This window comes from Schistocerca serialis, chromosome 4, assembly GCF_023864345.2.
Source record: "Schistocerca serialis cubense isolate TAMUIC-IGC-003099 chromosome 4, iqSchSeri2.2, whole genome shotgun sequence".
Classification (NCBI taxonomy): Eukaryota; Metazoa; Arthropoda; class Insecta; order Orthoptera; family Acrididae; genus Schistocerca; species Schistocerca serialis.
In genome coordinates, this window is record NC_064641.1 from 389,701,989 (window position 1) to 389,715,685 (window position 13,697).

The following is a 13,697-nucleotide window of genomic DNA, read 5'->3' on the forward strand; positions in this document are numbered from 1 at the left end:
ATCATCAAAAGATACCACAGTGAATATTTAAATCCTTAATAAATACGTCGGGATCGTATACTGAAACATTACCCACTGGAGTTTCCAAATTCTGTTCAAAGTCATAACGTATCACTCTTGAGATAGTGGAGAGGTGGCCTCCAGAGATAATGGACATAAGAAGCAATGCAGTCATACTGGAGCCTCCATAAGTAGTGAAAGCATTAATTAACAGTTCGGCTTGTAATATAAGGGTTACCGGCATTCTGTGAAATACCGGTATTCTGTAGAATACCTAGATAATAAATAGAATGCCTGACGGTTCTAAGCAAATTATGAAATTTTTTTTGTGAAAATGTTACATACTTCTCCTAGGCATTATACAGACTGAAAAGTACCGTTTACGCGAAGTGTTGAAGGGGCACAAGATGAGAAGCCTTTAGTAATTAATACGCATTTGAAACTGGAAAGCCGGCCGGAGTGGCCGAGCGGTTCTAGGCGCTACAGTCTGGAACCACGCGACGGCTACGGTCGCAGGTTCGAATCCTGCCTCGGGCATGGATGTGTGTGATGTCCTTAGGTTAGTTAGGTTTAAGTAGTTCTAAGTTCTAGGGGACTGATGACCTCAGAAGTTAAGTCCCATAGTGCTCAGAGCCATTGTTTTGAAACTGGAAAAACAAAACAACGAAATAAAGCATAGGTTATTCTTACCGGAAAGCAATGAAAGCAGAACTGAGACTGAAGCGCTTGTTAAATTAAGCACTCACTTTTCTTCTTCACAAAAAAACGCTTTTGCGTGTGCAAGATTTGATCTTGTACACACATTTCACGACTTAAAAGACGAATGCGAACAGAATACTGTTATCGGTAAAACACAAAGCAGAATTGACACGACCTACGTGTTGCAGCAGGGACGGCTGGAGTAAAATTTTGAATTGCACTCAATTTTCTCTTCACACAAAGGAACCTCATATTTTGGCATTTTGTGTTGCATATGCAGCTAGTTGCTTCAACTTATATCCAAGCACACAGCCCATTTTCAAAGTCCTTATTTGCTCTTTTGACGCTCCCCTGACTTTGTGAGTGGCGCGGCTTACTATGGACGATCTTCAAGCTGGGTTACCACTCCTTTAGGCTGCTTACCACACTGTCTGCTGTTCGTCAAGATAGATGTCAAGAGCGGAAAATTGTGGGTGTTGCAATAATTAAAAGTAATTAAGCTTGAATTGACCCTATTTGTTCATGTAAAGATGGTACATGGGTGCCTACGTAGGGCTGAGCAGCCCCAAGAGGGGTTGCCGTCTGTTCATCAGGAGGTTTGAGGAGAGAGGCAGAGGCTAGAGGGCCGAGGTCTGAATCTAAGAGAGCGCGGAGCTGTTTCCAAGCCGCCCTCGCCGCTCCCGGCCGCGTCCCCACGTGATCACACGACTAGTCTCTGATTGGAGGGTTGATTCCCCAACGCGCCTTGCTAGTAGCGTACCCTCGGTCAGCGCAACCAACCCCTGGGACTAGAGACTGATCGAGGAGCACGTGGCAGTAATGTGCCAGCACGTTCCACTACAGTATGCCGAAGCCGGCTACGGTTGTACATTATGAATGGAAAAAATTATTTAATAAAATTTTATCGGCAATGATCCCTCTTGGGGGGTCTCCTCCCTGCATACTGCAAATTCCCTGACGTTATCACACTGTAGAATCGTTGCAGTAGCAAACAACGTAAATATTTTGATGAGGTTGTAGGCTACTTCTTCCGCTCTCTTTGATTTCAGAGCCCTGAGAACCACACCCTTAATGAGATGATCTTGGCAGACGATTATAAACACATATTGTCTATCAGAATGGGACTTAAAATCGATGAAGTCGACCTGATAACGGAAAATGAATTGCGGAACAATCAATGGCTTCATCACAATACTTTAACATGTTTTTGCTTCTTCTGGCAAGGCTCACAAAGGTGTACAGCTTAGTATCATGATGGGTAATGTTCTTATACTTGGATGAAAGTTCTTTCAACAGCCCGTGCCGTCCTCCTTGACCAATAGCCAAATGGGACTTTTGGAGTGACAAATAACTCGGGAGTCCGCGACGTAAAATTGAACAGCACTAGTTACTTCATTCGACCATCCTTACGTCCCAATATTTCTACAGCCAACAGCCCTGTGTACGATTGCCATCCGTCCCGATATATCGGGACCATCACCGTCAGGGACCTTCTTGCCCCGACATCCCGAGAAGACCCAATTTCGTTCCGATTTTGCAAAATACTGTTACGAGCTTGGCTCAAGTACTGAAGTAACGCCATCTGTTAGCGCGACATGTAATGTAACCTTAGTTAGTTTTATACACGTCAACTAGTTTATGCGGCCAACATCGTCTCAGAGGTGACGTTTCATGTTGCGTATCCTGTATCGACGATGTGAACACCTTCTAGATCTCCGCCTTCATTCGAGAAAATACCAGACTTCTACCGTAGTACGCTGCTGGAACTATTCAAGCAGCGCAACGCGGAAGAATGGAACGGTTCCCATTTGAATAGTGGTTCAAATGGCTCTGAGCACTATGCGACTTAACTTCTGAGGTCATCAGTCGCCTAGAACTTAGAACTAATTAAACCTAACTAACCTAAGGACATCACACACATCCATGCCCGAGGCAGGATTCGAACCTGCGACCGTAGCGGTCACGCGGTTCCAGACTGAAGCGCCTTTAACCGCACGGCCACACCGGCCGGCGATTCTTTCTAAACATAATACCAAAAACAAGTGCAAGTTAGTAATGTTTGAAGTATATAGTGACGCGTACTTCGATCAATAAAGTTTTATTGTCAACTGTTTACCATCTAATAAATTAATCTTATCATAGCTTACGAAAATACCTAAGGATGGAAAGAGAAAGTGTCACTTTTCGGATGATTACACAAAAGAGTGGTCTTTTGTCAAAGAAAAGAACGTACGGATCAGGAAGCGTCGTGTGAGATATGTACCTCAGTAACTCACGAACGTAAGCCAGATGTGAGGCATCACATTTCTACTAAGAATCATACAAATAGATTCACGGTAGCATCGACAACAAAGCCTATTCCTACATTCACGATTAAAGAAAATACTCAGGAAGAACTGCTCGTTGCTGCTGCAGAACTAACAACAGCTTATACAGTTGTCAAGCCTCTTCAGTCCCTCAGTTCTCTTGATTGTACAGTAAAACTGAACGCCGTAATGTACCCTGAGTCCAAAACCACCGAAAAGCAGTCTACAACAAGGACCACAGCTACAGCGATTGTTAAAAATATTCTCGCACCACACAGCAGCCGTCAACTCGGCGCGGCGTGCTACAACACGCGCGGCACACAGCGAGTACCGCTGGCGCCGCACACGACGTCAACAACTGGCGCCAGTGAACGCGTCGTCGCGGGGTTAGCGCCAGCGTACACACCACTATCGATACGGATTACCCTGGCGGCGCTGCCCTGGCCACCAGAGTGAGCAACCGTATAAGGGCGCCATCTACCAACACTCTGATTGACCTGACCTGCGGATTTAAGCGAGCTCCCTGAGCCCGTTTAACCAGTTCAATCTTCGCCGATGATTGTGTTACATCCCGGTTGCTGGATTCACGACGACCGAACCGTACTGTGGCCTCCCTGGCTGGAGACTTGCGACGCGTCGGTATCGACTGGTTGGCAGTGGTTTGCACTTGTATTGTCTACTAGTGACTCTGATTTCTCCTTGGCGCTACAGCCAGCGAAGTGTTGTGTAGTCGAACTTAAGTTTTGTTTTGAGTGACAGAAGGTCAAATAAATTTGGTTATCACGGAATATTTGTTGTGTTATAGTGCGGACATAACAAAGGCATAACACAATTGCAAGATGTTTCATTTTAAACGGCACAGGCCCCGATGCATCGAACCACAAGGCTGAAGAGACGTTTCCTTTAGTTCTTCAAAACTTTACTGAAACTGACGGAATCCAACAAAAGCTGTTGAAGTTTGATTCGCTGAGTAACGAAATATCGGAGACAATTGCGAAGTTTTGTCTAGCCACTTTAGGGCAGCTGCAAGTTACATTACATAAATTAATCGCTTTTTGGGGAGACAATACCAGTAAGAGCTTTGGCGGACCTCACCGACGCGGCCAGTAGAACGTGTTTCACCAAATTAAGGATGAACTAGCGAAAAAAATGTAAAAGCAGTTGGATAACCTCCCCATACTCTCCACAATACTGTGTCGACATCGAATAATCGTCATGAAAATATTATTTTTCAATATACACGGTCAAGACAGAGAAGCTGAATGAGTGCTAATTATACGTTGATGTCTATCTTCAGACTCTTATCTCACTCAAAAACAAGATGGCTGTCGTTAATACACGCAGCTGAGAGAATTAAAACATTTTCTTGACGGCGAAGACAGGGCACCTAAATTAATGCCAACTGCTAAAATTACTCAAGTATTTATTTTCTGTACCCGCAGACAACGCCATTGTGGAAAGAGTATTTTCGCTGATGTCGGCTCAGTGGACTGACGAAAGATATCGATTCACGCCAGGGGCTGTGGAATCATTCGTACAGTGCCAGGTTAACTACAGGCTGACTTGCATGGACTTTTATAAATACGCAAAAGGGAAAAAAGACTTGTTAAAAAAAGTTGAAATCGTCGGAAAAAATGGTGTAACAACTACTTCTGCCGCAACAATTTCCATATAATTGTGTTCTAAATAAAAATTATATTAAACAAATTTTTTACTTCATTTCTACACCCCCTTCTCAAAGTGTCCCGATAAGATCCCTGCTAAATAACGCAACCTTTGTCCCGTGGTTTCTTCTTCATAGTCGTCTTAGTGTTTTTCACATGGTTGACTAACTTTTGGTAACTGGTTTCGGCTAGGAAAACACAATGTTCAGCAGCAGTGGCTCTTACTTGACATTCATCGCAGAACCGTCATTGCATGTCAGTACAGGGCTATTACAAATGATTGAAGCGATTTCATAAATTCACTGTAGCTCCATTCATTGACGTATGGTCACGACACACTACAGATACGTAGAAAAACTCAAAGTTTTGTTCGGCTGAAGCCGCATTTCAGGTTTCTGCCTTGAGAGCGCTCGAGAGCGCAGTGAGACAAAATGGCGACAGGAGCCGAGAAAGCGTATATCGTGCTTGAAATGCACTCACATCAGTCAGTCATAACAGTGCAACGACACTTCAGGACGAAGTTCAACAAAGATCCACCAACTGCTAACTCCATTCGGCGATGGTATGCGCAGTTTAAAGCTTCTGGATGCCTCTGTAAGGGGAAATCAACGGGTCGGCCTGCAGTGAGCGAAGAAACGGTTGAACGCGTGCGGGCAAGTTTCATGCGTAGCCCGCGGAAAATTGGCTCATGCCACAACTAGAGACCGACAGCACCTACTCCATCTTTCAACAGGATGGTGCTCCACCGCACTTCCATCATGATGTTCGGTATTTCTTAAACAGGAGATTGGAAAACCGATAGATAGGTCGTGGTAGAGATCATGATCAGCAATTCATGTCATAGCCTCCACGCTCTCCCGACGTAACCCCATGCGATTTCTTTCTGTGGGGTTATGTGAAAGATTCAGTGTTTAAACCTTCTCTACCAAGAAATGTGCCAGAACTGCGAGCTCGCATCAACGATGCTTTCGAACTCATTGATGGGCGACATGCTGCGCCGAGTGTGGGAGGAACTTGATTATCGGTTTGATGTCTGCCGAATCACTAAAGGGGCACATATCGAACATTTGTGAATGCCTAAAAAAACTTTTTGAGTTTTTGTATGTGTGTGCAAAGCATTTTGAAAATATCTCAAATAATAAAGTTATTGTAGAGCTGTGAAATCGCTTCAATCATTTGTAATAACCCTGTACATAGTATTTGTTCCATTAACAACAAAAAAAAAATTTTTTTCTAACCTGAAACACGTAAGATGGGATTAGTTGACACGATTTCTCTTTACGCGGCTCAGATGTAAGAACTAACTTTCGGAGAGGAGTGGAATTTGACATACGTATCTACAGACGGAGATATAAAAAAATGTTGGTGCAGCAAAATCTCCGAATATTCTAGCTTCCTTATTTCAGTAGAACTGTATTTTAGTGATAAAAGGATAAAATGACAGGTTTGTGACTAATTATTTTTACTTCTGTGCGTGCGTTGGACGGAGGCGGAGGAAGATTGGTTGGTTGGTTTGGGGGATTAAAGGGACCAGACTGCTACGGTCATTGGTCCCTTTGTCCAAGTACTAAAAAACACCCACAGAGAATAAAAAACGAGTAACAGAATAGAGCACAGACGACACTGAACAAGAGAAACTGAGACAAAGACCAGACAAAACGAACTAAAAGCACACAGAGTGTGACGGTGGTTGGCCGACCAGAGAAATAAAAAAGGAAAAGCCAACCACTTGAAACACATTAAAAAATCAGTTCAAAATCGGAGGCCAAAGGCCAGAATCAACACAAAACAATAAGATAGAAACAGAAACACTCAGATTAAAGAATAAAAACCCCCTGCCCGAATAAAACGTAAAACTAAGTCAGCCATAGCCGAGTCATCTGTTAAAAGGGCAGGGAGCGAGTCAGGCAGTGCGAACGACTGCCTGAGCGCAGCTAAAAACGGACACTCCAATAAAACATGAACCACGGAAAAAACGGAGCCGCAGCGACATAGAGGCGCGTCCTCACGGCGCAATAAGTGGCCGTGCGTAAGCCGAGTGTGCCCAATGCGCAGCCGGCAGAGGACAACAGACTCCTTGCGAGAGACCCGCAAGGAGGAGCGCCACACACCGGTAGCCCCTTTGATGGCCCGAAGTTTGTTGCGTGAAGGCAGGGCGCGCCATTCAGTGTCCCAAAGGTCCAGAATTTTGCGGCGTAGGAACGCTCGCAAATCTGTCTCCGGGAGGCCAACGTCCAGAGATGGTGCACTAGTCGCCTCTTTCGCCAGCCGGTCAACATTCTCGTTGCCGGGGATCCCAACATGGCCTGGGGTCCACACGAAGACCGCAGAGCGGCCGCAACGTGCAAGAGTATGCAGGGACTCATGGATAGCCATCACCAGACGGAAACGAGGAAAACACTGGTCGAGTGCTCGTAAACTGCTCAGGGAATCGCTACAGATAACGAAGGACTCACCTGAGCAGGAGCGGATATACTCTAGGGCTCGAAAGATGGCGACCAGCTCAGCAGTGTAAACGCTGCAGCCAGCCGGAAAGGAACGTTGTTCGGAATGGTCCCCTAGAGTGAGCGCATAACCGACTCGACCAGCAACCATCGAGCTGTCGGTGTAAACAATGCCAGAGCCCTGATAAAAGCGGCGGCGGAAGGCCTCTGGAGGGACTGAGTCCTTCGAGCCCTGTGCCAAGTCTAGCCGAAGGCAAGGGCGAGGAACGCACCACGGGGGTGTACGCAGAGGTGCCCGGAAAGGAGGTGGAACAGGGACAAGCCCAAGCCCGGAGAGAAGCTCCTTGACGCGTATGGCGATCGGACAACCCGACCGGGGCCGACGTTCCGGCAGATGGACGACTGACTGCGGTAACAGGAGACGATAGTTAGGATGCCCGGGCGAGCTTAGAACATGGGCAGCATAAGCGGCCAGCAAACGTTGGCGTCGGAACCGCAGTGGAGGGACACCTGCCTCCACGAGTAAGCTGTCCACAGGGCTGGTGCGGAAAGCACCAGTGGCAAGGCGTATCCCGCTGTGGAGAATTGGGTCCAGCACCCGCAACGCAGACGGGGATGCTGAGCCATATGCCAGGCACCCATAATCCAGACGGGACTGGATTAACGCCTGGTAGAGCCGTAACAGGGTAGAGCGGTCGGCTCCCCAGCGGGTGTGGCTCAAACATCGCAGTGTATTGAGATGCCGCCAACACGTCTGTTTGAGCTGCCGGATATGAGGCAGCCAAGTCAACCGGGCATCGAAAACCACCCCCAAAAACCTGTGTGATTCCACCAGCGAAAGAAGTTCGCCGTTAAGAGAAAGCTGCGGCTCCGGGTGGACAGTACGTCGCCGGCAGAAATGCATAACGCAGGTCTTGGCTGCCGAAAACTGAAACCCATGCGCTACAGCCCAAGACTGCGCCCTACGGATAGCGCCCTGTAGCTGACGTTCAACAGCTGCAATGCCAGGAGAGCTGTAGTAAAGGCAGAAGTCGTCAGCATACAGGGAAGCGGAGACAGAGTTTCCCACGGCCGCAGCAAGACCGTTAATGGCTATTAAAAACAGACAGACACTTAAAACGGAACCCTGTGGCACACCGTTCTCCTGGACGTGGGAGGAACTATACGAGGCCGCGACTTGCACGCGGAAGGTACGATACGCCAGGAAATTGCGGATAAAAATCGGCAGAGGACCCCGAAGACCCCATCCATGAAGCGTAGAAAGGATGTGATGACGCCACGTCGTATCGTACGCCTTCCGCATGTCGAAAAAGACAGCGACCAGGTGCTGACGGCGGGAAAAGGCAGTACGGATGGCCGACTCCAGGCTCACCAGATTGTCGGCGGCGGAGCGGCCTTTACGGAACCCACCCTGAGATGGAGCCAGAAGGCCCCGAGACTCCAGTACCCAATTCAAGCGCCGGCTCACCATCCGTTCAAGCAACTTGCAAAGAACGTTGGTGAGGCTAATGGGACAGTAGCTATCCACCTCCAGAGGGTTCTTTCCAGGTTTCAAAACGGGGATGACAATGCCTTCCCGCCATTGCGACGGAAACTCCCCCTCGATCGAGAAGGCGCCGCTGGCAGTCCACTGAAAGGTGTTTCAGCATCTGACAGTGGATGCCATCTGGCCCAGGAGCGGTATCAGGGCAAGCAGCGAGGGCACTGCGAAATTCCCACTCACTAAATGGAGCATTGTAAGATTCTGGGTGGTTGGTGCGAAACGAAAGGCTCCGACGTTCCATCCGCTCTTTAATGGAGCGGAAGGCCTGGGGGTAATTCGCAGAAGCGGAACTCATAGCAAAATGCTCTGCTAAGCGATTTGCAATGACGTCGGAGTCAGTACAAACTGCTCCATTCAGTGAGAGCGCAGGGACGCTGACAGGTGGCCGATAGCCGTAGACGCGGCGAATCTTGGCCCAGACCTGCGATGGAGTGACATGGAGGCCAATTGTGGACACATACCGCTCCCAGCACTCCTTCTTGCCTTGGCGGATAAGGAGGCGGGCCCGCGCACGCAGCCGTTTGAAGGCGATAAGGTGGTCGATGGAGGGATGTCGCTTGTGACGCTGGAGCGCCCGCCGGCGACCTTTAATCGCTTCAGCGATCTCAGGCGACCACCAAGGCACAGCCTTCCGCCGAGGGGACCCACAGGAATGGGGAATGGCAGATTCGGCGGCAGTAACGATGCCGGTGGTGACCGATTGAACCACCGCATCAATGGCATCGGTAGAGAGAGGCTCAAAAGCGGCAGTGGAGGAGAACAAGTCCCAGTCAGCCTTATTCATAGCCCATCTGCTAGGGCGCCCAGAAGAGTGGCGCTATGGTAGTGACAAAAAGATCGGAAAGTGGTCACTACCACACAGGTCGTCATGCACACTCCATTGGACAGACGGTAAGAGGCTATGGCTACAGATTGAAAGGTCAATGGCGGAGTAGGTGCCATGCGCCACACTGAAGTGTGTGAAGGCACCATCATTTAACAGCGAGAGATCGAGCTGCGACAATAAATGCTCAACGATGGCGCCTCGACCTGTTGCCACTGACCCACCCCACAGAGGGTTATGGGCGTTGAAGTCGCCCAATAGCAAGAAAGGTGGCGGCAATTGGGCGACCAGTGCAGCCAGGACATGCTGCGAGACATCACCATCCGGTGGAATGTAAAGACTGCAGACGGTAACAGCCTGTGGCGTCCATACGCGTACAGCGACAGCCTCTAAAGGCGTCTGGAGAGGGACAGACTCGCTGTGCAGAGTGTGAAGGACATATATGCAGACGCCACCAGACACCCTTTCATATGCTGCCCGGTTCTTATAATAACCCCGATAGCCACGGAGGGCGGGGGTTCGCATTGCTGGAAACCAAGTTTCCTAGAGAGCAATGCAGAAGAAAGGGTGAAGGCTGATAAGTTGGCGGAGCTCAGCTAGATGGTGGAAGAAACCGCTGCAGTTCCACTGGAGGATGGTGTTGTCCATGGCTGGGAAAGGCGTGACGGGACTGGGAAGGCAGATTACGCCACTGGGTCACCTGCTGCCTCCGATGGAGCATCCGTGCAAATGCCATCCATTGCGTCCGAGGGACCGGCAAGAGCGAGGTCCTCAGCGGACGCCAGAATCTCCACCTCGTCCTCAGAGGCAGAGCTTGTAGGAAGCGGTGGGATCGGTGCCACCGCAATACCGTTGGTCTTGGGGACTTTCTTCTTTTTCTGCTTGTCACGCTGTGCCTTCGGCGGTTCAGGCTGCATGGGCTTCACTGGGTCAGTCTCAGGGACAGACGACGACCGCGAGGCCCGACGACCTGGGACTGGCGGTTGTTTCAACCACTTGCGGGCGTCCGCTTTTCCACTGGTCAGAACTTGCGAAGGGAGGTCCCCAAGGGATCCCTTCCTGGCGAGAGCAGCCGAAGAAGTCTTACGCTTCTCCGGCTGGGAAGGGGGAGCTGATGTCCCCGATGGTTGGGAGGGTGTTGCTCCTGGAGAAGATGGAGCAGGAGCAACAGGGTGTGAAGGGCCCCCCACAAGCAAGGGGGCCGGTGGATGCTGACCGATCTTAGAGCCGATTCGTGATGACGGGAGAACCGTCGTTGCAGCAGCGGCGTAGGTTGACGTCATTGCCACAGGATGGAGCCTCTCATATTTCCGTCTAGCCTCGGGGTAGGTCAGCCGGTCCAAGGTCTTATATTCCATTATCTTCCGTTCTTTCTGCAATATCCTACAGTCCGGCGAGCAGGGGGAATGGTGTTCTCCGCAGTTAACACAGATAGGAGGCGGGGCACATGGACTATCGGGATGCGAAGGACGTCCGCAATCCCGACACGTGATGCTGGAAGTACAGCGAGAGGACATGTGCCCGAACTTCCAGCATTTAAAACACCGCATCGGAGGAGGGATATATGGTTTCACATCACAACGGTAAACCATCACCTTAACCTTTTCGGGTAAGACATCACCCTCAAAGGCCAAGGTGAAGGCACCGGTGGCGACCTGATTATCCCTCGGACCCCGATGGACGCGCCGGACGAAGTGAACACCTCGTCGTTCGAGGTTGGCGCGTAATGCATCGTCGGACTGCAGAAGAAGATCCCGGTGGAATATAATACCCTGGACCATGTTCAGACTCTTATGCGGCGTGATGCTAACGGAAACATCCCCCAACTTGTCACAATTGAGCAACCTCCGTGACTGGACAGAGGATGCCGTTTTTATCAACACCGATCCAGACCGCATCTTGGACAAGCCCTCCACCTCCCCGAACTTGTCCTCTAAATGTTCGACAAAGAACTGAGGCTTCACAGACACAAACGAGTCCACGTCAGCTCTGGTACAGACGAGATACTGGGGCGAGTATCTTTCGCTCTCATTCACAGCCTTTCGTTCCTCCCATGGTGTGGCCAGGGAGGGGAACGATTTGGGGTCATACACATTAGCCTTAAAGTGAGCTTTGGAACGCTTAGAGACTGCTGACGGCTGGCCGCCAGCGAGAGATGATGTACCACGCTTCATTGCGGGTCATCCGCCCTGATGCCACCTACTCCGACCAAGGGCCCTCCCCACGGGCGCCACCCAGCCACAGCAAAGGCCACCTGGCAGGATGGCCATTGCCGGGAGTCCCGATGCCCCAGGGCGATGGGCATCTACTCCTTGGCATACGTGGGGAGTTAACGGCGCAGGCATCAGTAGAGCGATCCCTGTGTTGTCAGGGGGCTACAACCAAGAGGGTACATGGCGGCCCCACCACAACGGACTGGCTACCGTGCTGGATCTTAGGTGCAAAAATGGCCAAGGTCGTCGTCGCAGTTAAAAGAAACACTGCAGAGTGCAGCGTGGTAATCGCCCAAGAGATCGAAAACGAGCGGGACACCATTGCAACGACGAGAAAGACGGCTAAAGGTCTAATTGCACGACGGATACAGTGCACCATGTAAGGCGCCCTTCCCCAATTGGCTCGCTCTTCGGAATAATTTAGAAAGATGGAGGTCAAACCCGAGAGGGGACCATCACATAAGGCCGAAACATGTGAGACTCCTTTTAGTCGCCTCTTACGACAGGCAGGAATACCGCGGGCCTATTCTAACCCCCGAACCCGCAGGGGGAGGCGGAGGAGGAGGAGGAGGGGGGGGGGAATCGTGTTCTGTGCTAGTTGACACAAAATGTTAACAAGAACAGATTAAAGTATGTAAAGCACGATTGCTTTCCGACATTAACAACCTTGCGTTAATGAGAGGCAACCTCACTCACGGTTATCACTAACTTCTTCAGAAGTTGTTCAGACGTTATAGAAGTTATATTACTTTTGCTGTACTTATTTTCTTTGATAATTAGAAAACTTCATTTAAAATAAATAAATGCCGAACAAGACCTTTGTCTTGATTTTCTCTCGTAAAAATCCATTTCTGTCTGGAAGCTAACCTAAATTGCTCCATCTCACTCTTTTCAACACTTATTAATACGCAATACAAAAAAAAAAAAGTCACAGTTTGCTATATTGCTACTCTACATACGGCACTGAAACGTCTGAATGGTTCACTTTTCAAAGGGTCCATCGTTTCGAACGACTGAGAAACGCTGATCTAGACGACTGTTCACTCTCTTCCGTGCATGGTGCAACGGAGGCTTTAATTACATACTATGAAAAGAGAGAGACACCTAGGCGTCAAGGAGGTTCGCCAGTATGCAGCGAGTCAATGATACTAAATAAAAATATCATGAGCGGCACCAATGGCTGTGACACGAATATCCTGACAAGGGAACCTAACCATCGCACCCCCCTCAGATTTAGTTATAAGTTGGCACAGTGGATAGGCCTTGAAAAACTGTACACGGATCAATCGAGAAAACAGGAAGAAGTTCTGTGGAACTACGAAAAAAATAAGCAAAATATACAAACTGAGAAGTCCATGCGGAAGATAGGCAACATTTAGGATAATGTAAGTTCAGGGGCGCCTGGTCCCGTGGTTAGCGTGAGCTGCTGCAGAACGAGAGGCCCTTGGTTTAAGTCTTACCTAGAGTGAAAAGTTTACTTTCTTTATTTTCGCAAAGGTATGACCTGTCTGCTCGTTCATTGACGTCTCTGTTCACTGTAATAAGTTTAGTGTCTGTGTTTTGCGACCGCACCGCAAAACCGTGCGATTAGCAGACGAAAGGACGTGCCTCTCCAATTGAAACTGAAATTGATCGCAAGGTCATAGGTCAACCGATTCCTCCACAGGAAAACAAGTCTGATATATTCTATACGACACTGGTGACGGCATGTGCGTCACATGACAGGAATATGTTGTCGACTCACCTAACTTGTACACTTGACGAATGGGTAAAAAGATTCTTCTACCTTGCCCGATTTAGGTTTTCTTGTGGATGTGATAATCACTCCCAAAAAAGTGATGAAATCCTAAGAGTTTGTCACATAAACCGCAACAAATGAATGCAACAGTTTCACAGTCGCACAGTTTTCCCTGTGCTCTGTCAAAACATATGTTTTTAACGTTTTCAAATTTTTCCGTGTGTAGACCGTCAAATCCTGCATATGTCCAAGCAAATCTGAACATGT